Source organism: Cryptotermes secundus, unplaced genomic scaffold (genome assembly GCF_002891405.2).
Source record: "Cryptotermes secundus unplaced genomic scaffold, Csec_1.0 scaffold123, whole genome shotgun sequence".
NCBI lineage: Eukaryota > Metazoa > Arthropoda > Insecta > Blattodea > Kalotermitidae > Cryptotermes > Cryptotermes secundus.
The window spans coordinates 574,003-600,480 of NW_019736394.1; the positions used below are offsets into that span (position 1 = coordinate 574,003).

Sequence of the window (26,478 nt, forward strand, 5' to 3'; positions counted from 1 at the left end):
GTGACCGGCAGTGTATAAGAATAATATATAAGAATTCAGTTCGTACCTCACAGGAAACAGATCCGAACCCACGGTCCCGGCTTCCGAGCGAGCGAAGACATTTCATGCCTTAGACCGCTCGGCTACCGTGACCGGCCAAAGAACGTGGTTAGTATGAGATTTAACTGCATCTAATTTATCAGGATCCGACAACTGTTTCAGCACTTGGAAAAAATCATATAGGAATTAGCTTTTCCCTCAGTTTGTAATAACCATAGAATGATACAATTGTATCCGTGTAAGTTTAAGAGATTATGTTGAATTTAGATAGAATTAATCACATGGCTTTGTTGCTTAAGAATGAGACAGAATTTTCATATTCTTCACGCTATATTGAAACCTATTTGGTTCTATGGTCTTGAACTCTGGGGATCGAACCCGGGCCGCCGCGGTGGGAAGCCAGCGACTAACCGATTGAGCTATGGCGCGGCCCAAGTGTATACTTGCTGCCATATTTAATTCTTATTTAGAAATATACTGCTTAATTTTTCTTCCAAAATGTTTTCTAACATGCAGCTTCATTAATTCCTGGGAAATGTTGTACAAAAATAGACTCTATGTTCTCACCTCGTGGTTCGTTTACTCCGCTGCAGAACCTGCAACCAGTACAGGCATTGATCTTCTCAGTTGGAATTGAAGGAAATACGTATTTCGGCTCCCTTGTTATATTTCTCACTTTCTCTACAGCCCCCTTGGATCCTGCCATCTGGTTTTCAGTTTCATGATCATTTTACAGACGGTAGGCCTCCTTGGACGAGTGATCAGCTCGTCGCAAGGCCTCTACCTAATCACAGGACAACACGAACACAGAATAAACAAATACGCATACCAAACATCCATGGATTCGAACCCACGATCACCGCTTCCGAGCGAGGGAAAACAGTAATTGCCTTTAACCGCTCGGCTACCGTGACCGACTTCGTTTGTTATTGTTATTATTATTATTATTATTATTATTATTATTAGACAATTATAAAGGTATAATTGTCTCTTGGACAGTTAAGTTATCACGTAAATAAATACACAATTTAAATGAATCTAACTTTTATTGTCTATCAATAATTATCTAGAATGCCGTCGTCTAGGATGTGGTGCCGTGTAGGTCCTGTGTGAACCGACGTTTCGGAAGAACGAATCGCCTCCATATTCAGGGTATAAAAATTCACGAGCGAGGAACCAGCGTGAGCAGGTGGCTGCAGACTGCAGGGATACGTTCCTCCGAAACGTCGGTTCACACAAAATGTATACGGCGCCACATCCCAGAAGGCGGCATTCTTCCTAGTCACGGTCGTGAAAACGTCAAATCTTAAATAATTACCTAATTTGAATGCTGTCTTAATATCAATCCAGCATCCGTTACAGAGGTACACAGCGCCATGGAGCAGTCAAGAAGATTAGAAAGACTTATGGTTGGTAGAGACTTGGTGGAAGTGGTTATACTTGTAGTCTGCTTACAGATTCTGTGGCTGTATATGCCTTAACAGCCTGATGGAAATGATTAGAACCCTCAGGCGGGATAGTTGTGCTCTGGTCGAGATTCAAACCACATACTCCTGTATGCAAGTCAAGATGCCACGATGCTGAGATAAACGTGCTTCATCAACAGACATTTATAATGAATACATACAGAATTACATGCAATATAGACAAAATCTAACAAGTCACTCCAGTTGGATATGGCACTGAAGCCTCTTATTCATTTTCCATACTGTTTGTAATATAAAATGGGCCCATAGCTGCTGCTGTTGTTTCTCCCACTGCAGACAGAAAATTCGGGCAACAAAGCTCATTAGTCTACCATTTGAAAATCTGTAAATAAAGCCTTGACAATAAAGCCATTGAATATTATTCCGAAACACTGGAACAAAATTGGACAAGGAGAAACGAATTTTTAAATTTCAGATGAGAATAATTTTTTGTTATCTGTAATAATCTCACGAAAAATCCAAATTTAATTTAAGTAAAAAATAAAGAATTCTTGTGCAAAATACAACAGGCCTAATAAAACAAAAATTATGAGTAGAATTCATAAAGCCTACGTCCATTTAAAAAATAAACAGTATTATAAACAATGCGTTGTTAATATCTTGTTATTGCAACAATAACATGCAGCTAAGTTAATGGATCCGCACCCAGATGACCACACTATCAAATCCCCCTACAGTTAAATATTTTATTACAGGTTACCGGTATTACAGACTTCATGTGGCCGCAATTCTTATTGTCATTATACAAAGAAGTTACCTTAAAATTCACAAATTTTTTGAAACTTTATGGGCCCGTATACTAAGTTTCACTCGTGTCGCTTTCACCTCGTAAGTTCGTGCGCCCGCCATATTCTTATTATCTACTATAACTCCATGGCTTTATTCCTCAAGCGAACTATACCGACCGAGCGACCGCCGCTTGTCGGCGAAGTTAGTGCCAACTTTAATTGATAGAGGCTGTCGCGTGGTCAGCGCAACGAATGCCCACTGCCGTTAATTTTGGTTTTCTAGACCGGAGTCGCTATTTCCTTGAAATGGCTCCTCAGTTATCCTCACGTGGCTGAGTGGACCCCTTTCCAGACTCACTACTTCACAGAAAATCTTGTAGCGCCGGGAATCGAACCCAAGACCTCTGGATCTGTAGTCAGGAACTCTCATCACTAGATCACAGAAGCGGTCTAAGAAAATATAAACAAAAATTGAGTTTATGGAAGCCTCCACTGACGTGACGTTCATAAAAAATGTAACATCCTTCTGCAGGTATTTCAAGATTTGAAAGTAGGGATACATAAACATCATTGTAATGTAAATAATGTAAGTCTGACTAACAGATTCATAAAGTAGCCTACTACGAATATAATGCCAATACTTTTCAGAGCAAGGAAGGATTGGGACCCATGTTTCAAAATTATCACACAATTTGATGTCTGTTCATAGCGGAACACCAGCTCTGCAAAACCATTGTGTCATCCAAGACTGCAATAAACGTTAGCATCGTAACGGATTGTCTAGTTTTGCATACCAATTAAAACCTATCACATTTCTTCAGCTGCGCCTGTTTAGTCTTCTGAATCACTTCCTCGGATGTCTTCCCATGGCTGGAAATTAGAAGATTCAGTGTTTCCGAATTTTATGTATATACGAGTATTTCCGCTTCTCAGCTTCCATTTGTCAGCACACCTGTGCGCTGCACACAATGTTCATATATTGTATTAGTCTCCTGGAAGGCGAGAAATGTTGATTCCACACTCTGAAACATATTTCAATAGATTAGCAAACATTTTACTAATAGTAATCTTATATCGCACTGTTAAGCCTTCACTGTACAGCAAATTGTGGGGAAAACAAACACACAAACAACAAACAAACAAACAAACCTGTTCCAATAATCCCGGGCCTTCGACACACTATCTTTTCTGAACCCATATCCACGGATGTTGCTGTTGCCTTATCGCTTCAGTGGCGTTTGTGTGTCTTTCCTATGGCCTTGGAGATGTATCTGCCCTCATTGACCAATTCTCCAGTCTCATAACCGAAGAATTTCATATGAATCTGCAATTAGGACATAATCTTTATGACACTGGGTTAGAGTGATCAAGTCAAGGAGGATTTGATTGGCAGGGCTTATAGCGCGCATGTGGAGAAGATGAATGTATATGGGATTTTGGTGGGAAAGCCAGAAAGGAAGAGATCAGTAGGGAAACCTAGACGTATGTGGGAGCATAATATTAAACCTACGGACAGCCTTGTTAATGTAACATGTTATCTGTTAAGAAGACAAACATTTACCTTAGCTCTTTCTTGGGGATTTGGCAGTGGCGGGATCTAGTATCCGTTTAGGAGATCAATGAGAGACGGAATGGCTCAGTCGATATAGCGACGAGCTACCGGCTGCATGGCTGGGGTTCGATTCCCGGCAAGGCAAGAAATTTTTTCCCTTCTCCACAATATTGAGACCGGCCTGGGGCTCACCCTGCCTCCTATTCATTGGGTACCGAGGGCTTCTTCCCCGGTGGTAAAACGATTGGGATGTTTGTTTCATCACTCCCGTTTAATGTGCAGGTCGATTGTTGGAGTTATGCCTCCATGGCTCTAATGGCTTGGCGCTTATCTAATTAACTTCACCGATTTTTTTTTTACCTCTGGGAGACCTGTTCTGTTTTTTTGCAGCCGTGTTGTCTCATTTCTTGTCCAGTTTTGTGTCAGGGGTTGCTGAACTTGTGTGGCGAAATAGATCGTAATAATGAATGAACATTTTGTACCTAATGTTCTCTTACAATGCCGGTCACGGTAGCCGAGCGGTCTAAGGCATGCACTGTCTTCGCTCGCTCGGAAGCCGGAATCGTGAGTTCGAATCCCACTCAGGGTATGGATGTTTGTGTGCGTTTTTCTGTGTTTGTGTACAGGTAGAGGCCTTGCGACGAGCTGATCACCCGCCCAAAGAGTCCTACCGAATGTGTAAGATCTAGAAAGCCCGAAGTGAACGGAGAAGTTCATGGAGGTAGGCCTAGGCCCACTGGGGCTGTAGTGCCAAGGAAAAAGAAGTTCTCTTATGTTACAAATTTCATTCATGGCGATGGTACGAAACTTTAGGAGTGCTCAAGGGAAGTTTAACCCAATCTAAATTTGATTTAGCAGAAATTATGAACGCAATTAAATCTCTGAATTAACTTCTTTATTAAAGTGGAATCCTGTTTAGTCTCACCACGTAGCCTGGTGAATTTCAGGAGAATTGTTACTAACCTTGCTAGACTTTCGAGTGTCACGTCATTATGAAGTGACATTACTGAATTTCTTTCATCAGTGCTAGCAAACCCGTGATCACGTGATGCTTGCATGACGCACCAGCAGTCAACTGCGGTCTGCGCAGCAGCACGGGAACAGTGGGTACCTCAACGCCCATACGAACAAATTTTAACGGCCACTCCCAGAACAATTTCCGAACGGGGTTCGTCCGAACAACCCTCATATATTTCATACAGCATGTTTACGAATGTCTGTGATCTTTCTTCATACTTAATTTCACATGCCTGCTTCTGACATGTTTCTAGTTATCACCTTCAGTCAGAAAGTAAATATGCATTTCAGGCGGCTGTCCTATTGCATTTTCAGGTTCTACAAAAGAATAGCTTCAAGCACTGTTTTGCTACATCTCTCACAGACCAGGCTCACCACTTAAGTGGCGCTCCCATATGAAGGGTTTGCATTGATATGCTCGTAACTATATTGGCAGGGCCGCGCCATAGCTCAAGCGGTTAGTCGCTGGCTTCCCACCGCGGCGGCCCGGGTTCGATCCCGGGGTCTGGTCAAGTGGGATTTGTGGTGGACAAAGTGGCGATGAGGCAGATTTTCTCCGAGTACTTCGGTTTCCCCTGCCAATCTTCATTCCACCAATTGCTGCACAATCACGCTCACCTATCATCTGGGGCTGGTACAATAGGCCAGAAGTTGCCGCAGTACAAGGGACTTAGTCCCACCCCACTAGAATTAAAAAACTATATTGACAAGTGCTTAGAAGTATAATTATGCAGAAATCTGCACCAGCATGATATCCGTAACAAGTTTCATGAAAATTCGCCGATTACTTCGAAATTGATCAAGGGTCAGATACTTATGAGAGTATGTACAGACATGACACCTATGTATAACATGATAACACGAACTTATCTTACACCACTGCGGAAATTAGTCTAAATCGAAGCTGTTTTTTTTAGTTCTTAATCACAGTTCACGTTTTGTTCTCGTATAAATGTATATTTGAGATTTTTTTTATTTCTCCATGAATATCCCAAAGAAATTCCTCAAACTGCCTAAATGTGGCTAAAGAAAAGAGCTGCAAATTTTAGACTCAAGAACCAATTAAAAGGAACGGTACCATTTCTGACGGTCTCTTTGCTTGCGGATTTCTTATATTTTCCCTTCTACCCTGAAGATGGAGGCGATACGTTCCTCCGAAACGTCGGTTAACACCACATATACACGGTGCCAAATCCCAGAAAGCTGCTTTCTTCAAGTATGAGTTGACTACATGGGCACGCAGATACCCCACGAGCAACGTCGCACTTGGGCTGTGGGGTTAAAATATGCAGTCTCAGTAGGAGCATGAGATTTGTATGACTGGATGCATGTGCAACAGGAAAGATTGCTTTATGGGTTCTGCACAGAACTTCTTGTTTACTTCAAAGTCGTGAGACATTTGTCACATCCAACTTGTAAGTTCTTATAATTGTTTTCATAGAACATCTTCCAAGTCATTCATCTCTTAGAAAGTCAACATTTCGATCGCATTCCACATACATGGATGTCAGTGCTTCCGATTCAAGTTGACTGTGAATGATTACGTTGGTAAGGAAGATTATGGTCACGTAAATGAAAGCCAAATTTAGTTTTATATTCTTTATACCAAATCTGGACATAAAACTTCTGGATAGTGCAAATAATTTGTATTATGACTTCTGAGAAAAAAGGTCTTCTTTCGTTCATGTATTTTTCTTTAAATTCTTATAATTTCTGTCAACGACAACGTGAAAATAAATAAATTTCATTAGTGAATATATTTTATTATTATTTATATTGAAATATTGCTATTATTTTAAATTTCATAAAATTTGTTATTTACTTCGTGACATTGCTGGCATGAAGGACAGCTTCTGCGAGGAACTAGAACGTTTTTACGGTAAATTCCTTAAATTCTATATGAGGTTGATCTCAAGAAATTAAACAAAGTAGGGGGCAAAGAGTAGTATCGTGTTGAAATCTCAAGTAGGTTCGGAGATTTTGGAAACTTAGACACTGAAGTGGATATTAATAGAGCTTGAGAAACTATTAGAGAGAATATCAAAATTTCAGCCAAAGAGAGTGTAGATTATTATGAATTGAAGAAGCATAAGCCATGATTCGAAGACTGTTGCTCAGGATTATTGGATCAAAAGAAACAAGCAAAATTTCAGTTGTTACAAGTTCCAAACGAAATAAATGGGGATAATCTGAACGATATAAGACGTGAAACCAGCAGGCATTTCAGGAATAGAAACAGGGAATATCTGAAAGACAAAATTGATGATCTTGCAACGAACGGTAAGCAGAAGAAGGACGTTAGAAACATTTACGAGTATAGAGGAGGAAATGACTTTAAGAAGGGTTAACAACATAGAAGTAACTTAGTGAAGGATGAGAATGGTGATCTGCTTGCAGATTCTCACAACAGGTGAATAGGAGAAACAACTACTTCCCTCAGTCATTGAATGTACATAGGGTCAGTGTTGTTAGGCAGACAGAAATTCATACAGCTGAGACGTTAGTACCTGATCCTAGCCCTTTTGAGGTTGAAAGTGCTATTGCAAAGTTGAAAAGAAAAAATCTCCAGTTAATGATGAAATTCCGGCAGAAATTATTTAGGCAAGGGGTGAAATATTACGGTCTGGAATCCTCAAGCTAATTACTTCTATTTGAGATAAGGAAGAATTGCCTAATCAGTGGAAGGAGTCTGTTATTGTACCAGTTTACAAGAAGGGCGATAAACCTGGCTGTAGTAATTATCTTGGGATATCACTGCTATCAACTTCATACAACATTTTATGCAATATTCTTCTCTCAAGGTTAAGTCCATATATAGATGAAATTATTGGAGATCATCAGTGTGGATTTCGACGTAACAGATCAACTACTGATCAGATCTTTTGCAGTCAACAGATCCTGGAAGTACATTGAAGTTCGTGTAGGTAAATACTTGTCTGATAATTTTCCTGCCCAGGATGGTCTAAAACAAGGAGATGCTTTATCGTCACTGCTTTTCAAATTTGCTTTGCAATGTGCCATTAGGAAGATCCAGGAAAACCGGATGGGACTGAAATTAAACGGGACACATCAGCTGTTGGTCTATGCCGTTGATGTGAATCTACTGGGTGATAATATAGATACCATAAAGAAAAACACAGGAATTTTAACGGACGCCAGTAAAGAGACTGGTCTAGTAGTAAACGTAGATAAAACTAAATATATTTTTCTGTCTCCTCACAAGAATAAGGACAAAATCATGGCATAAAGAGAGCTAATAGATCCTTTGAAGCTGTGGCACAGTTCAGGTATTTGGGAGCGACAGTAACAAATAAAAATTTGTTTGAGGAGGAAATTAAGAGGAGACTGAATTCGGTTAATGTGTGCTACATTTCAGTTCAGAAATTTGACTTCTTGTCTGTTGTCTAGAAACGTAAGAATTGAAACACATAAAAATCTAATTTGCCTGTGGATTTATGTGGGCGTGAAACTTGGTCTCTGTCATTAAGGGATGAACATAGACTGAGGGTGTTTGAGAACAGGGTGCTGAGGAGAATATTTGGTCCGAAGAGAGATGAAGTGACAGGAGGTTGGAGAAAACTGCATAATGACGAGCTTTATCACGTGTACTCTTCTCCAAATATAATTGGAATGATCACATCAAAGAGGATGGTATGGGCAGTGCATGTAGCATGAATGGGGAGAAGATGATCACATATACGATATTGGTGGGAAAGCCAGAAAGAAAGAGACCATTAGGAAGACCAAGCAGTAGGTGGGTGGATAATATTGTAACAAATTTGATCAAAGTATTATCAGACAACTTCTCAGCGAACACTGGACATGTATACTTTTAGCAAACACGCAACATCGCTAGGCTTCCCTCAGCTTATGATGTGCTACAGTGAAACCTCCGCCCGAATAATTAAAGTCATCAACCGCTTACTCAAATTAATTAAAAAAATAATTTATTTTATTATAGTTTCAGAATCGTGATATCTGCACAGATTAACTTGCGATTACGGCTTTACCGAGAAGCACAACGGAACACAACACAGAAACCTACTCTGATATATAAACCTAGGAGTTCCAGATATATATATACCATCATGGACGCGGAAATGTATTTTGATCATTCTATTTGCTATTTATATTTCCTCGTGATTTATCAACTTCTACTCAGAAAATTTTCACACAAAATTTATGATATTTATGATATATATATGCTTTACAGACCGCACATAAACAATTTTGTTTTCCACAAATTTGTATGAAGTTCATCTGATTATGACCATGTCATGGTAGAGAAATAGAAAATAGGAAATAATTAAACATTGTCCACTAACCATAAATTTTTATTAGGGCAGCTTATTTACGTCTTTATTAAATCATTGATCAGTTTATACTGAAGTTTCGTTATATGTTGTGGGTCTGTATTTTAAAGATTCGTTTGATAATACAGATGTTATTAATTGTTTGTCGAACAGTAAATACTGAATGTATTAAAAGATATTTTTATGATGTCGAGATCCGAGGTAATTAGCTTCGCCTCTTGTATTAGAAGGAGAGAAGAACTACATTGGCTCAATTAGAAATGAATCAGACCAGTGCACTTACTTAACTCAAGCTATCTGGCTGATCCAGAATTGTTGTGTACTTAGCATCATTCAGCCGGCGGGCCGTATGATGTCCGCAGGCCAGGGTTTGCTTAACCCTGATTTTAAGTTTCGGCTGGTGTGTTTTACTTCCCGCCCGACGGAAAGCATTTAAATCTACTTAGTAGAATTCTAGTAGTACTTTTCATTTTTTCATCAGTAATCTGTCATACGACAGGTCCACAGTCTCCTCCAAAACAGCTCCTCCACCTAATGCGATCTAGAGCCCTCTCCTTGAAATAAAAATATCCTCTTCTGTCCCCAAGGTCATCCAGCATCCTCCCACGTCTTTTTCCTCGTCTTCTGGTCGCATACTTAGGTATCTTTAAATTATTTATATTTGTTAAAATTGTGCCTACGTCAGTTCTCGCCGATTGGTCGTTTAAAAAGCGAACTTTCCGAAATTACGTAGAACTTTATCTTTATTCATAAGACCTAATTATTTTTCCTCAGTTTGTTTCTTGTCATGTTCTTAAGGAAGAAATGCAATGTATTTGCCTCTTAACTTCCCCATGTCTATGCGTTCTTCTGTTTGCATGATACACATCACCGCTGAAAGGGCTGCTTGAAAACTGACAATGAGAAGTTTTGTTGTTGAGATATACTAATTTATGTTAAAACTAGGCACAAGTAATTGTCACTTTACATGAAGATCTCCTTGAGGTTCTGCGCGAATCTAACTCACTAAATATTTATTGGAGCAAGAAATATTCCTAACGAAAGTTGTAAATACAAATGAAACGGATGCTTAATGCCCAATTCCCGTTTCTACAAGTGGAGAAAATGCGCCGGAATTCTGCCAGTATGCTTACAATTTTGGAATTGTTTTTCACTCAGCACAGTGTGTCTGGCGATCAGCTTCATAAGTACAAAAATCCCTCACGCCACAGAACTGTTAAATGTAACAGCACTTACTTCATAATTCGGGCTGGCCCATGGCACGGGTTCCCTTCACAGCGCACCTGTACCCTACTGTTTACAGCAGCCATTAGGACTCTGTTCAGAAGTGCAGTAACGGTAATTGAAAGCTCTGTTACAGTTGCATGTAATTGGTTATTTACCTGGCGAATTTACTCTACATAATACTTACCCCACTTCCTGCGTCTTCGAAGAAAGAGTAACGGGTACCTGTCCACTGTTTTCGTTACATTTTAACTAAACGGCAAGTCTTTTCTGAAACTCAGTTTCCAAGTCCTGACAGTGGAGATCGCAGTATTGAAGTACCCGTGCCTTCAATGATAATATCATGAAGTCAGGGGTACCTTATGCGTCATTCGTTGAAAAATCCTTAAATATTCTGTAGTGACTCAACGGAAACATATTTATAAATACAGTACGAGAGCCCGAATATATTATATTTTATGGATAATGTAAGGGATTTGCTCAAAATGTTTCTAGGCAACGGCTCAGCAAACACGTTCCAACGTGTAATAATGGAAGATTTGTCTCAGTGGACGAATGTTATAGCTCATTGCTAGGCAACAGTCAGCACGCCAATGAACTCGCTGGATAGGAATCATGTGACTTGTGCTTTCTGTGTTGTCCGTGCAGAGCGTATATAACGAAGATCTGTTGTAGCTTAGATTAGTGCAGAGAGCAGTGCAGTGTATTCAAGAGTCCAGAAAATTTTTAATTGAGTTTCAAATTCCCATGCTGATTGAAAAATAAATGGCAAGAAGACTTCATAGTGGTATCGTGTAGCCAGTGTTATAGTTGATTAGGCCTACACATCAAATTTTCATGAAACATGTAACTGGTGTAAACTATGCTGTTATTACTATTATTATTATTGGAGGGGGTGGGTTTCTCCATGCACCGCGACTAGTTTTTAATCTATTGTACGTCCCCCTTTGATGTTCTACCAGTCTCCATACCCTACCGGTACTGGTGCCTGCTATCAGCTCCGTTGAGCCAACGAGGTCGGCCCTCGGTACCTTGATACTTCCCGCATCTACCAGATGCATTGGAAACTACTTGGGCGGGAAATTGTTGCCTAATTTAGCTCGGAGGTCTCCTAGTCGGCCCGGCATGGCTCAGGCAGTAAATGTGGCTGACTGGAGGCCGAAATTTCGGGCTCCGACCTGAGGCAGGTCCATGTGTGAATCTCTACGCCGTCATATCGGGAGCGCTTCTGGAACCTGCAGCTGCAGCTGCAGCTGCATTTCCATCTGGTGCCAATGTTAAAAATGTGTTGAGCTTTGCTTCCACCTCCCATACTCCTTCCACCTCCGCGAAAGCGCACTTGCAGATCAGGACATTGGAGAAAGACAAGGAAGAAAGCGACGAAGGAGAGAAGAAGGAAAAATTCAAAAGAAGGTTTTGGGGGGAGAGGAAACAAAGTACATTACTGTTCATGTCCTCTCCATATGTATACTATTCAAGGACATTTCGCTGCACGAAGTCACTTATCTGAAGGTTGCACAGGCCTGCAATGTTCGTGTCGTAGTGATTAGAGAACAGGAAATCCTTACCTGGAAATACTGTATATGTATATAAGTTGTTTGGCGTTATCCTCAGTCCTTGCAGTCAAACGCTGCAGGCGTGCCACACCTCTGTGCTCCAAGCTTACTCACTTCCTACTTCGTCTCCTTGTACATGCCTCAGGCACTATGTTACAAGTCGGAAGGTCGCGGGTTCCAATCCCGATTACGTCATTTAGATATTTCAATTGACATAATTCTTCCAGCCGCACTATGGCCCTCAGCCTTTAACAGTAATGAGTACCAGGAATCTTCTTGGGGGTAAAGGATAACCGGCGTAAGGCTCACAGCCTCACCCACATCTTTGAGCCAGTTGTCTAGAAAATATGGGAACATCGACGTCGCACAGCCTTATGGACCTTCATGGCCTGTTACAGGGATAGCTTTACCTTTACTCTGCCTGTTGTTCAGAGTCTTCACGTCCACCCGGGTGACAGGGAAAATGTTCTCCTCATTTTGCGAATCGCAGCTCGCAACTGGAGCTTGCGGTACGCGTTTCGTTACAGTCTCAGAGAGTTTGTTGTGCTCACGTTTCCCATCAGACAGACTGCGCAAATAGCGTCCTGCACATTTCTTCCTTATTCCTCTTGTTCTGCCTACCAGCGGCCTGAGATGAACACAAGCACAGAAGCTGCGGCGGTAGCCTTCCACAGCGTCGAGACGAACAGGAATGGTAGCGGCAGGGTCAGAGGGGCGCAGCCTCTACTGCATGTCAAGTGAACGACATAAGTATGTTCCTTTGAAATCTGATAATTATGGTTTAATTTTAAAATGGTTTGTTTATAGAAATTGTAAGACCGTGTTTTTGTCTCCAGTTGACAAAAGTTGGTGAGACTGTAAATTACACTCCTGGATTATCCCCATAGTATCCTATTTGGGGACGCCATGCTTTCCAACAGGAGTCACGTTGCACTGGCAGGGGAGTGATTACATGTGGGCAGTAAATATTACTTGATGCTTGATAGTTCTAAACTCACCATAAGTGTATGTCGCTTTGTGGGGCCTCAGTACGTGAGTATGTAACCAACCAAACAACCAACAAACTAACCAACCAGTAAATGAACCAAAGGACCAACCAACCATTCATGCAACCACCCATGCAACCAACCAAGCAAGCAACCAACCAACTAAACAACCAACCAAGTAACCAACAAACAAACGAACCAAAGAATCAACCAACCATTCATGCAACCAACCAACCAACCAACCAACCAACTAACCAAACAACCAACCAACTAACCAACCAACAAACGAACCAAAGAACCAACCAACCATCCATGCAACCATCCAACCAAACAACCAACCAACAAACGAACCAAATAACCAACCAACCAAAGAACAACCGACTGAACGAATCGCTATTGTCATAGAATTAAATGTAATTAGGCACACTGCAATGCAAGCATATTGGGGAGAGGGGTGAACTTACAGTTCCACCATTTGTAACCTCGTCACCAAATGGAGGTGAGTGGTAAGCTTCACGACTTTGCCGGTTTACTCCTTGTACCCGCTGGATAGGAGACTGGGTGCGTCCCAGAGCAGGTCTGGACTGTACGAAAGAGAAACCTCTGTTGCCTCCGCATAGAATCAAACCGCAACCGTCCGTCTCGTGGCCTAGTCCCTATACTGACTGAGCTATCCTAGTGATATTCTCTTAGAGACCTGACTAAACTACGTATCTTCATAGTACGAGATGTTAACCATGCTCATCGCCTCTTTGCTGACGTCATCGTTAACTACGCCATAAAACAAAAGAACATTGTTGCTTAACATCGCTAAGTAACCTCGGTTGTTGACTGCAGCATGAAGTACCTTCTCAGTCAATAATTGGACCCAGATGGTCTCGAGCGCGCGACTCTAAGGCAAATATTTGCGTCTCACGTCAGCAGAGATGCTGTTTTATCAAGGCATGCAAACATGTTGCGTCAATATCGCTGCAGTTCTAAACGGGAAGGCAAACTGGCCGCGTGCCCAGCACTCGCAAACCCGTTCTTTCCATGGCTAATTGATCATTACGGTTCTTAATTAGCGATTAATAATAATAACAATAAACTTACGTGTGAATCGAAACGTTTACGGGAAGCGGAAATATCAGCGATAATGTAAGTTGTTCTATGTCCGGCTTTATCCATGACGAAACAGGAAGAGGACTATTGATAGAGCTCAGGGCTTTCGTGTTAGGTTGCGCTGCAATAACTGCTTTGGCCTCTGCCTTCCTCGCCATGTTTTACTTCACACGGTGAGACTAAGACGCGAACAACTGAAATTCAGTACATACGTTTTCAGTTACATTCAATTAAGATATAAATTCGAATTTCGCACTGTCGCCATGTTTTTAATTGTTGACACGGGAAGAATATTATTTCCTACACAGTTTGTAGGCGTGTTATAATTTACTTCCATGCAAAATGTAACAGGGTTCATTAGTTATGTCAGAAAATGGAAGTTAAATGTAGGAATAATAATAATAATAATTATTATTATTATTCCTACATTTAACTTCCATTTTCCATTACAACTACTTGAATAATTGAATTATTATAATAATTCAATTATTTATGTGACGAGTCAAGAGCCACAAGGCCAATTACAGACACAGCACAGTGTAGAGAGAAGTAGTTGTATTATGGACAAACACAAAATAAAGTCAAAGAGAAATTACGGGCAAGCACTGGAGGGAAAACACATTAATGCAGAAAAGTAAACAAACAAGTAATAATAGTAAATAAAAATAATAATAATTTCTTTAATATGAATCTATTTTTTTATTGAGAATTGAGAAGTTTAAAGTATAAATATTTAGAAAGAACAGTAATAATTCAATTCCATTCAATTAAATTCTTGTGTATATACGTGGAAACTTTAACAGCTCAGAGACCAATTACAATTACAAGTTATCAAGAATACGTAGAAGGACATACAAATAACTAACAAACAAAATACAGAATAAGGCAGTCTATATAATAGCAACAAATCAATAATAAAGAAAGTCGTATTATGGGATCTGGCGCCGTGTATTCTTCGTTTTAACAGACGTTTCGGAGGAACATATCGCCTCCATCTTCAGGGTAGTTGAGTTGCGTGCGAATNAAATTTAAAGCTACCATTAATAGTTTAGAAAAGTAAGGTAAGTACATTTCCAGTGGTTATGCCATTATGTGGCGAGAAGTGATTATACCCGTACATACACACATAGAAATTAATAATAATAACAATAACTATTAATTTTTACTTCTTTGTCTGCTGTCTCAACACCAAAATAATTATAATAATATTAAAAAATAATGATAACAATTATAGCATATTATAAAAAACAACCTTTAGACCATTCTTGATAAGAAAATTATGAGACAGATGTTTAATATATGTTTCGTTTAAACATGTATAAAACGGTCTAACTAGTTTCATGGGTACCCCAAACTTTCAGTTAAATAAATAATATTATAGTCCGTATAATCCATTTTAATAAAGTTCGAGTTGTTTAGTCCTAAGACCTCTGACGTTTTGGTACTTATTTACTTACTTACTCATGGAGCTGAGCCCTTCAGGAGGAGCCGCCAGTTCTGCAGCTACTCAAGAATTTCCCAGTATTTTATGGAACTCGAAAGTTCATTACCGTGTTCACAAGAGTCCTCCACTGGTCGCTATTCTGAGCCAGATCTATCCAATCCATACCATCCCATCCTATCTCTCTAAGATCCATTCTAATATTGTCCACCCACCTACGTCTTGGTCTTCCTAGTGGTCTCTTTCCTTCTGGCTTTCCCACCAATATCCTATACGCATTCCTCGTCTCCCCCATTCGTGCTACATGACCTGCCCACCTCATCCTCCTTGACTTGATCATTCTAAAAAATTTCGAGGATGGGTGTGAGACCTGGCAGAACAACCTGTGTTAATGTCAGGCATGCTAACCATAAACTGAGTGCAGAAGTTTCCTCCCCTGTACAAAGATACTGTTTTCATTGCTTACAGAATCGCCGATATGGTCCAGGGACGGGAAAGTAGTAGGCGAAGGCAGCCTGCACCAGGGGAGGGAGTTCTAGACGCATCTAGTGCTTCAGCAGTATAAATCTGGTCAGGACTTAATCGCCCGTAATGAGGGGCTTTAGCCGGGCTCTAGTATTATTGATAAGATGGATATCATGTCCTGCAACAAAAACATGAAAAGAGGCGTACGAACTGTGGTGTCATCTAAACCCTTTCCTAGGCAACACCCGAAATATGCGCACGCAACAATACAGAATGTATTGCAGGGGTTGTTTTCTATGTGGTCCGCGCCATACACATTGCTAGGCAACGGATCCCTAAACACATTCCCATAGAAGCAAACGCGAGGAACATTATGAGATCTATTGAACGGCAACAGCGCGGTAAAAAGATTTTGTCAACAATAGAGGCTGTGTTTTCCGTTGAGTCCGTTAAAAGTGAATATAAAGAGTCGAGTTTCGAAGCTGGCAATGGTAGAATGAGAACTAGAATGGAGCGAGTCCTCGGTATTCAAGGAAGAAGGGTTCGGCTGAAAGTTGATTGTGAGATATTGTGATTGATTGTGATTAAGATAGATTGTAAGGCAGATGATAATAAATCCAATCATTCAATGCAGAAGCCGTTATTATTAATCACGGAGCCATAAACATGTGACAAACATAATAAGACGGAGCAGCAAAAATTAACATTTTCTAAACACAGTTCCAGCTATTCAACAGTGTGAGAACACAGTGAACATTGCTAAGATAAAATTGTCCCAACGCTTGATTAAGTACAACGCCATGAAGACGTATAGGGAAGTGAAGATATTGTTCCACGCACTCTTAATCTCTGCACTGGGTGGAAGTGAGTGCTCTGGTCGACTTATCTCCAAGGAAATATCCCCTGTCACTAAAGAAATAAAGGGCCTGTTGGGTCCCAGAGCCGTTTTGAACAATGTGGAGAAAAGAAAAAATTCTTGCCCCTATCGATAATCGAATCCGGATTTCTCAGTCGTCTTGCCTCTAGCCTAGTTACTGAATTGACTGGTCTCTTCAATAATATATGACAGAAGTTCAATGGTGAGCCCCTGTTTCATTCTGTATGTTGCCATTTTAGAAAGGATACATAAAAGTGAACATATATGTAAATAAACAGTTCTGAGAACCGATCGTCTGCCTTCCTTGCTCTAAAGTTTATGTAACTGATGCGAGAAGTAGAAATGAAATGTTAATACGCATGCGTAGTGAAGTTAATAAAATATTAGTCGCTTCTTTTGATCATCCGTAAATACTTCATGGCCTTCTATGCGGTCACGTGGGATCCTGTGTAAACCAGATTACCCTAATTCCATGGTAACAGTTATTACGACGTACACGGTTATGTAAATATTTAATTAAACGATTTCAGTGGTGAAGGCATAGTCTATTATTGGCTGGGTATTGTAACTTTGTATTTACTGCATACCTTACGTTGCACAATATGTATAAAAGAGGTTGATTAATCGACTCTAATGGGTAATCGACTAAACGAGTTTGTATATATGATTAAGCTTATGGTTTCCACATAAAGAATTTGAGCTGCCGTGTGCTAGCATTGCCGAAGGGAGGTATGTGTGGAATATGCTGTTAAAAGTCCCTCAGAGATCTTGTTTCTCATACCAAATCTGTTCAGGCATCCGAGCAACATTAAAGTTAGAACCGCAACAATTTTGGGAGAATGCAATGTAGGTATTGCTGATGGGAAAGATTTGTAAATTGCGCCGTCTGGATGGACTCAAAAGCCATGATATACATATCTCGTTTTATAAAGGTCGGTTTAGGCATTGAAAAGTTTTAGCCGAGGGTAAACATGCAGACATACGGACGATAAAGTAATCTCATTGACATACTTTTTTTTAAATAAGAATATTAAGCTAAAAACCAGTCTGTTACACAGAAATTCTGGGTAAAAAAACATTTTGTCAACACATCATTAAACCTAATGTATTCGAGTTCAGAAAGAAGAAATTTAGTATATGGGCTCTAATGGGAATGACGCCAGAAAATTGATCTTAGCAGCCATGAGTTTCTTCAGGCAGAGACAAAAATATTCGGTTAAGGAATCGGTCGAGTTTCCACGCACTCCGCACTCTCCCAGGTACACGGCGTGAACGCATGCTCAAACGTACTTTGCGACTGGAATCATATACTCCAGCGGCTGAGAGTCGTGGAACTCGTGACGTCTGCCTTCAGTTCGGTGTTTCGAGGATGGCTCACTATAAGAAAGCAACTAGTGATAATTTTTTCACATCTTATTTGGCTTAGCAATACCGAGGAATTTAATTTCGATTCTTGGCCGGACCAAGAGATTTTTTCAGAATCACTGGGATATTAGACATTGTCTAGCGTCCAGTTTTCCAAGAAACCAGAGAACACAACGTTTCGTCGACTGGATCTGTTTCCGTTCTCAGATGAAGGAGGAAACGTATGTTCTATCTGGGTCCCTTAGAAAGAGCTAACCTCAATCACTGGACAACTTATGTCAGTATAATTACAGCTATATAAATACTTGAGACCAGGCTCTTTCAATGGAAGATAACACAAAAATATTCAATAAAAATTGTGACAAAGCATGCACAGACTTGCAACTGAGATAAGGAATGGGCGAAACATTTGTGAAACAAACACAGCCAACCAACGAAGTGAATGAAAACCAATGCATAGTGCTCAAGGCAAGAGCTGTGGAGCCAGAGAAACAGCCGTTGCTAGAGAGCGGCTCTCTAAACACGTCCGCTGCTAGACAATGATTCAGTAGCTGTCACGTGATCTCTGCAAAAGATGCGATCGCAATAATGGAGAAGTTGTTAGAGGCTGTGTTTTCTGTGCGGTCAGTCGTAGAAGACCACGAAAGGAACCTAGTGTCTGGGTTATAACTGGGCCACATTGTATCTGGATATATGAATAGAGGGACCTGACCCTTCAGATTAGGGGAGTCTGGAATCTGTGACAGTGAAATATGGTCATGAGCCCCGTGGGCTTGGATCTGAGAATGACTGCGCTGGCGAGGGACAACAGGAATTGTAAACGACAGACCCATCCTCTCGTGAGAAAGAATGTTACATAAGGACTATGACCGCAGGGGTTCAGTTGGAAACATAATTGTTGGTCGTGAGTCTCAAAAGGCTTGTCGCCCAGGCGAACTGACTTAAGGTAAAGCGCCAGTCGCAAAGTGACTCTGACTCTGGGGTGGCAGTGACGAAGAATTCGAGTGAAGAAGACGGAGGGGAGGAGAGTGAGAGGGGAGTGAGAGGAGGAGGAAGTCGGGTAATCCAAATTCTCATTGGATTTAGTGATTTAAAGGAAACTTGAGTTGGACAGAGTAGTTTTGCGGACTTCGCTCGACGTAGTGTGTTCACGGAAAACTCTCATTTGGTGAACGTTATGTTGGTTAGTTTCCCTCCCGGCCGTGGGTGTGAGGTTAAGTCGCTTTTGCGTCAGAAGCATCTTAAGAGATTCAGTCAGTTTAACTGACATTCTTCTGTAACTCAAATAGATCTAGAAAATTATTTATATCAGCCCATTCTTTTGGTCAATATGTAATGATCCAAGTTGGAAAATGATTTTTATTACGGTCAGGCTCACCCCCTCGAGACGAAATGCTTCTACATGGGCTGGTTTCTCAAACGTAAGCAACTAGAAAAGGAAATAGGCCAGTTTTGAAAATCAATCCTTAATATGATCTTGATTCCTATTGTAGAGTTATTTTGGAGTTAAACAGATGACAATATCAGAGATAAATTCACAAGCTGCATTATTATAACAGAGGGACTGATTGGTGACCAGTATAATGAGGTTTGTATGCGAATTCCTCACGTTAAACCTTTCAAAACGTCTCTGAGGGTACTTTTAGCTGCGGCAACCTCACGGAGATACCTCATGTATGTGCTGAACGGTGAGGTGGTTCCCATCGTACATCGAAAAGAGACCATAGTAACATTCTAAAAAAAAAAGACTCCGTGGTTTTAGTCCGCAAGCGAACTATGCCGACAGAGCGACCGCCGCTTGCCGGTGAAGTTAGTGCCAATTTTAGTGGATAGAGCATGTGGCCTGATCAGCGCAACGGATCCCCACGGCCGTTAATTTCGGTTTTTTAGGCCGGAGCCGCTACTTCTCCATTCAAATAGCTCCTCAATTATCCTCACGAGGCTGAGTGGACCCCGTTCCAGACTCACTACTTGTCAGAGAATCTGGTAGTGCCGGGAATCGAACCCGGACCTCTGGATCTGTAGTCAGGAATTCTGACCACTAGACCACAGAGGCGGTCATTAATAATGTTCTAATGATGACACAAGCATCTACGTCGCTGCAGGATGATGCAGCAACCTTAAAGTTTTTAGACACAGTACAGTAATGAAAATTTGCTTAATGACAACACAAGAGTAGGCCTCGGTGTCTCTCTGAGGCGAATGAAGGTTGCATGTAATGTGCTGATCAGATCTGTCACTACCTGGACTACACAGAACCCACGGAAATAATTGCATATCTTCTTTGAGGTTTTAGGCTTCTCTCTCCCGTGTCCTTCCATCAGTTCTCATGCACTCGTCTAGGCATTTTAATTCACAAGAATGTCAGTAGGGGACGATAAATTACTCGTGGCTCACGTGCAGGAGACATACTAGACAATTAACTGTTTCGAAAAGAGCTCCGTTAGGATTTTGGGTCATTCTTATGAAGCAGTTGTGCCATTCGGTCCTGTCAGTATCAGAAGTGGAGTCCAATGTGGTCCTTTCAGCAGTAGCTCATCCTTTAAATTGGGTTTGGTAGTTTCTTAGCTCAAGAGATCACAAATTACTTCGCCATTTTTCAGAACATGTAATCGTTAATCTCGTATAACGGCATTTTGATGAATGAGGATAGAAGAATACAAGCAGGGACATTGTCATCCTTACTCATTGCTTCTGACAGTCACTTCTACAGTCCTCCTTTCTCTCTGAAACAGATTTTGGCCCATGCATTCCCAGACAACTCTTGGTAACGCTCAAGAGTCGAGCCTTCTTATCACGGCTCTTCCCTGTCCGCTATGAAATAGCATTGGCCCACAGTAACATCAGAACTGCGTGCCACGAAACAGCATTGACAGACAGTAATGTGTTGGCCAGGCTTTTCCTGAGTCGCATATGAAAATGATCCCGGTTGCATTTGAGTTGAAATGAAGATCTGACAGTAAGGATGCTTCGTTCAACTCTGTACTAGGGTTACTACGTCATACACAGGCAGGACCAGGGATCATGCAATTGTGTCGGACTTCAAGGATGACGGTCGCTGTAGTGACTAGCGCCGCGGAGTGGTTAACATATAAAGAGGATGCAAAATTAGGTAGAGAAGGGAAAGCCTGGAGCATCGTCATCCCCACTCTCTAAGGGTCATCTCTCGGTGGCATCGGTATAGCAAGAACTTGTTTTTTTTTTTTTGCGAACGGACTTGAATAAGTGAGCTTAGTGGACACCGGGATAGGACCCATGGTCGTTGAGAACTAAACATATAGTTCTACTGATGAAAATGTGGATTTATTTCGTTTTGTTGCTGACTTACCCGGTAAATGAGCTGAGTTAACTCTGTGGCTCTTAGTCCTCAAGCGAACTATACCGACCGAGCGACAGCCGCTTGTCGGCAAAGTCAGTGCCAACATTTGCGAATAGAGTGTGTCGCGTGGTCAGCGAGACGAATTTCCACGGCTGTTAATCTCGGTTTTCTAGACCAGAGCCACTATTTCCTTGAAATAGCTCCTCAGTTATCCTCACGAGGCTGAGTGGACCCCGTTCCAAAACCACTACTTCTCACAAAATCTAGTAGCGCCAGGAATCGAACCCGGACCTCTCGATTTGTAGCCAGGAACTTTGACCACTAGGTCACAGACGCGGTAATGAACTGAGTTAGGCGCCCGAAAATGGTTCAGAATCCTGGCAATCGTTTTTATGTACTTCTCTGTGTCACCGCGTGCAGAACGACCCCGAGATCTACTGATCTCTCCTCCGCTGGGTACTATAAGCCGGAGGAGCAAATACGACAGAACGGTTGCATCTATACTGAGGCAGCGGAAAGAGGTCCCGTGGAGAACCTCTCCACAACTCCCTCGTACACTTACACTTCGCCCTCCCAGCGTACAACCTTATATTCCCCTCCAGTCACGTGGCTGTTCTCTTGAGCTGGTAGGAGACACACTTTGATAACAGAAGAGGCTGGAGGAGAATAGGATAGCAGAGGGGTGTGGGAAGCTGCAAGCCCCTCCACTCCCACCGCCCATGGAACTTCTTTTCGTGGCCTCAATATCGGCGTCTAGAACTTCCATCTCTCCTAGACCCTCTCACGCCGAGAAGTTTAGTCACAGAGGTAAAATATCTGACTGTAATTGCAGCCTGGGTTGTTAATATGTGTTAACGTCCATTCACATGACTGGTTATTTTGAGACTGTTAATGCTTTAAACTGGCCGAACCAAACTGAGATACCTTCTGTAAGCTTTGAGGCTTTCACGGCGGTGACTATGAAGAAAGCAGTCTTCTGGGATTTGGCACCGTGTATATGTGGTGTTAACCGACGTTTCGGAGGAACGTATCGCCTCCATCTTCAGGGTAGAAGTCTGTCTAAGTCTGCTTTTGCCGGTTCTCACGGTCTCTTCGCTTGCAGTTTTCTTATATTTTTTCTTCTACCCTGAAGATGGAGGCGATACGTTCCTCCGAAACGTCGGTTAACACCACATATACACGGTGTCAAATCCCAGAAGACTGCTTTCTTCTGAGATACCTACTGCCTGTACAAACTAACCCATGGAATTTCTTAACGGCTGTAGTTATCACTACGAGCTTGTAAACTGAACACGTGGAATTTCCTCTGCAATGAATGTAAATGCTGTAGGACCTACCACATTGGCGAGGGACCAGAGCTTCATAATTCTATAGAGTAAGTAAGTAAAAGTAAAGCTATCCCTGTAAGAAGCCATGAAGGCCCATAGGGTTGTGAGACGTTGAGGGTCCCACATTATCTAGACAATCGGCTCAAAGATGGCGGTAAGGTTGTCAGCCTTACTCGCCGGCGGCTCTTTACTCCCCAGGAAAATTATTTAATTAATTCCTGGTACTCATTTCTGTTAGAGGCCTAGTGCGGCTGAAAAAAATCCAATGACCTCATCAGGATTTGAACCCGCGACCTTCCGGTTTGTAGCATAGCCCTTCAACCACTACGCTAACGCATGCCCCCTAATTCCATAGAGTACGAAGTGTTTACATCACTCGGTGGTAAGTTGGCATTAAGACGTTCGGAGCCATGATACAAACAAGTCCATTGTATTGAACAGTGCCACTTTATATAAACGACTTTTCTCAAATTTGCTGTACTACCTTTATCAGCGGATTTTTTTTTATTCAAACAGAGTGTAGTATTCTTACTTTAAGATCAGTAACAGCGTCTGAGATCGAATCTGTGACGTTTTGAATATTAGGCTTGTAAGCGTCAGGGATTAAGTCGACAAACTTCGGCTTCCATTAATTTTAAAACAACAGAAACATATTGGTGTGCCGAGAGCGAAGACTCTCGGAGAGAAGAGAAGTTCCGTTTCCGTATTCCGGCAATAGAAGGTCTCGGCTTCGATGCAACTATAGCCACTAATCTTAAAATGAAAATAAATTTAAAAGTATGTCAATATCTTCATCACCGATTACATAAGTAGAGTCAACTTCCGAAACGTCCTGTCTAGACAATGGACAATGTCCAACGTAACATTCGTGTGATGACTCAACCATCGGCACGAAATGTTACAGTGTAAAACAGTCTTAACGACCCATGGAAAGTGTAGAGGAGCGTTACACAGGAAGTGCGCAGGCCATGACGCCCTCTGTTCCTGTTGCATCGAGACAACAAAAAGAGAGGCAGAATACTGATCGAGGCTTGTAAATAGATGGGTGAGGAATTCCGTGAGCAGACACAAAGAAATGCTGCCTGCCCACAAAGCTGGGGTTTCAAGGCAAACAGTGACCTCTCTTTGGGAACCCAGTTCTGAGTCTGACGTATGTTGAACACAAAACAACTTAAAAGCACTCGCTTACAGGCGAGTGGAACTGTCTGCCTTTCTTACTTACGCAACTGAAGGAAATTCTTCCTCACAATATTGGTTTCCAGCTGGTCGATAGTGCTATCGATATGTATTAGCACTATAAATTTTATCGATTAAATGCGTGTCTGTCTTACTGACAATGACAAATAGTTATGACAGGAAGCGGTAAGGCCCGTTTTTCTACTGCACAGCCTTGGTGTAATACTTATTTGCTTTAGAGAAAGGAACTTCAAACTTTCTAAGCAGCCAGCCAACCAACTAACTAACTTCATAGAGATGAGCCCTTGCTGAGAAACTGCCAGTTGTGCAGCTACTCAAGAATTTCCCAGCATTTTAATGAACTCGAAGATTCATTACCGTTTTCACATGAACCCTCCACTGTTCCCTATCCTGAACCAGATCAATTAAGCCCATATGACTTCATATTTTCTCTCAACGATCCATTTTAATATTATCCACCCACCTACGTCTATGTCTGCCTAGTGGTCTCTTTCATTCTGGCTTTCTCACCAATATACTATATGCATTCCTCTTTTTTTCTTACTCGTGCTACATGCTCTACTCATCTTACCCTCCTTCTAATTATAATTGACGAAGAATACAACTTATGAAGCCCGTCATTACAGTCTAAAAACAGAGCAGTGAATTACAGTTTTCTAATGTTGCATCCTGCTTCTTTAAATTTATAAATTATCAATTTATACATAATCTTTGTTTTTACAGATACAGGAGGTATTATTATTATTATTATTAGTATTAGTATAACATGTATAACTCTGTGTGTGTGTGTGTCACATGCTCGCACGAGACGTGATTACCCTCGCACTTGGCGTCACTCGTCACACAGATATAGGAATTTAATTTAGTGCCCCAAAATAGGCTCATATTCATCTAGCCTATAGGTCTCACAGGATTATAAATGTCAGATTGCTTAAAGATAAACATAGACGGTATTACAGTGTGCATCTTAGTTAAAATTTCAAGTTTTCGTCAATTAATTCCACATACGATCCTAAAAGATATAATTTTTTATTTTGACTGAACCACAATAAAAGTGTTGTGATTGGATGAATGTGGTAAGTAAAAAAAAAGTAAAGGTCTTTGAGGCCCATAGGGTTGTGAGATGTTGAGGTTCACACATTATCTACAAAATCGGTTCATAGATGGCGGTATGGTTGTCAGCCCTACGCGCCAGCCGCCCTTTACCCCCAAGAATATTCAGAGAATATTCCTGGTACTCACTTCTGTTAGAAGCTCAGTCGAATCCAGGACCATAGTGTTAATTATTTTATATAGCCTCAGATCAAGATTTGCAAATGCTTTGAATTCTGATTGCACTCATGAATTATAAGTTTTTTTACCAGTCCCAGTGTCCGGTATCTCTGGTTCAGACGTTTCGTGGCTTACCGCGCTGCAACAACAGGTTAAGATTTGACATGTGAGCTTCTTCTTATAGTCAACTTTCAGAATCATTGCCCTTTCGACGCTGTAGGGCTAAGTTGAATTACATGTGCCATTGTACACTGTGAGGTAAATGCAAGACAGACGGATAAGAAGAACAGGAATATTACTCCATGTAGGCCTACGGAGACATTGTGTCGCAGATTTGCCGCCCACATAGATAACACAATCGACAAAAAAGGGGCACCGGCAGTATTTTGCAGGAATGGATAACATTATTTGGACTTTATTCACTGTCACAGTATCTCGGCGATGACTCAGTCTGTATAACAACGGGCTACATATTGACGCCTGCGATTCGGTTCCCTGCAGCGACAAGAGATTTTTAACCATTCCACAGTGTCCAGACCGGCTCTGGGGCCCACCCAGCCTCCCTACACATTGGGTACCTGGGGCTATACCCCGGAAGAAAAGCGACTGCGTCGTGAAGCTTACCATTCACATTTATCTAATGTCGAGATCAAGAATGGTGGAGCTATATCTCCACTTCTATATACGTCTCCATGGCGTGCTGCTTAATTAATTAAGCACAGGGACAACTTTACATTTTATCTAGTTTCTTTATGTCAAAATACAATGTTTCTGTCTCCACCTTCAGATGTACAGGGTATAAAGAAACGCCACTGTTATACCCTCAGGTAGAAATGCTTTCATGCCCAGCGAGGATATTACAGTGGCTTCACTTAAGGGCTCAACAGAGCAGTGGACGATGCCATTTCATTTACTTCAGTCTGACGAAACCAACTGCAAGTATACATTTTAAACCTTCATAAGCTGATCTATATAATTAGTGCGACAGACAAAGTCCAGAATAATAATAATAATAATAATACATGTTGTGTCAGTCTATTCTCAACTAAAAATTAAAAAAAAAAAAACTCCGTGGCTTTTAGTCCCCAAGCGAAATATACGGACCGAGCGACCGCCTCTTGTCGGCGAAGTTAGTGCCAAATTTTACGGATTGAGAGTGTCGCGTGGTCATCGCAGCTGATCCCCACCGCCGTTAATTTCGGTTTTCTAGA

At 41.3% G+C, this 26,478-nt stretch overlaps 1 long non-coding RNA gene across 1 annotated transcript in view; it reads right to left on the reverse strand.

Annotated features, from left to right (window-relative positions):
* Window positions 1-2,811: 2,811 nt before the first annotated feature.
* The window catches only part of LOC111869800, a 48,014-nt gene continuing 24,347 nt past the window's right edge, over window positions 2,812-26,478 (reverse strand). Inside the window, exons 3-4 of the long non-coding RNA XR_002843736.2 lie at window positions 3,404-3,578; window positions 2,812-3,276 (exon numbers count right to left, since the gene is read on the reverse strand). This is a non-coding gene — a long non-coding RNA (uncharacterized LOC111869800). The remainder of the gene's footprint in view (window positions 3,277-3,403; window positions 3,579-26,478) is intronic.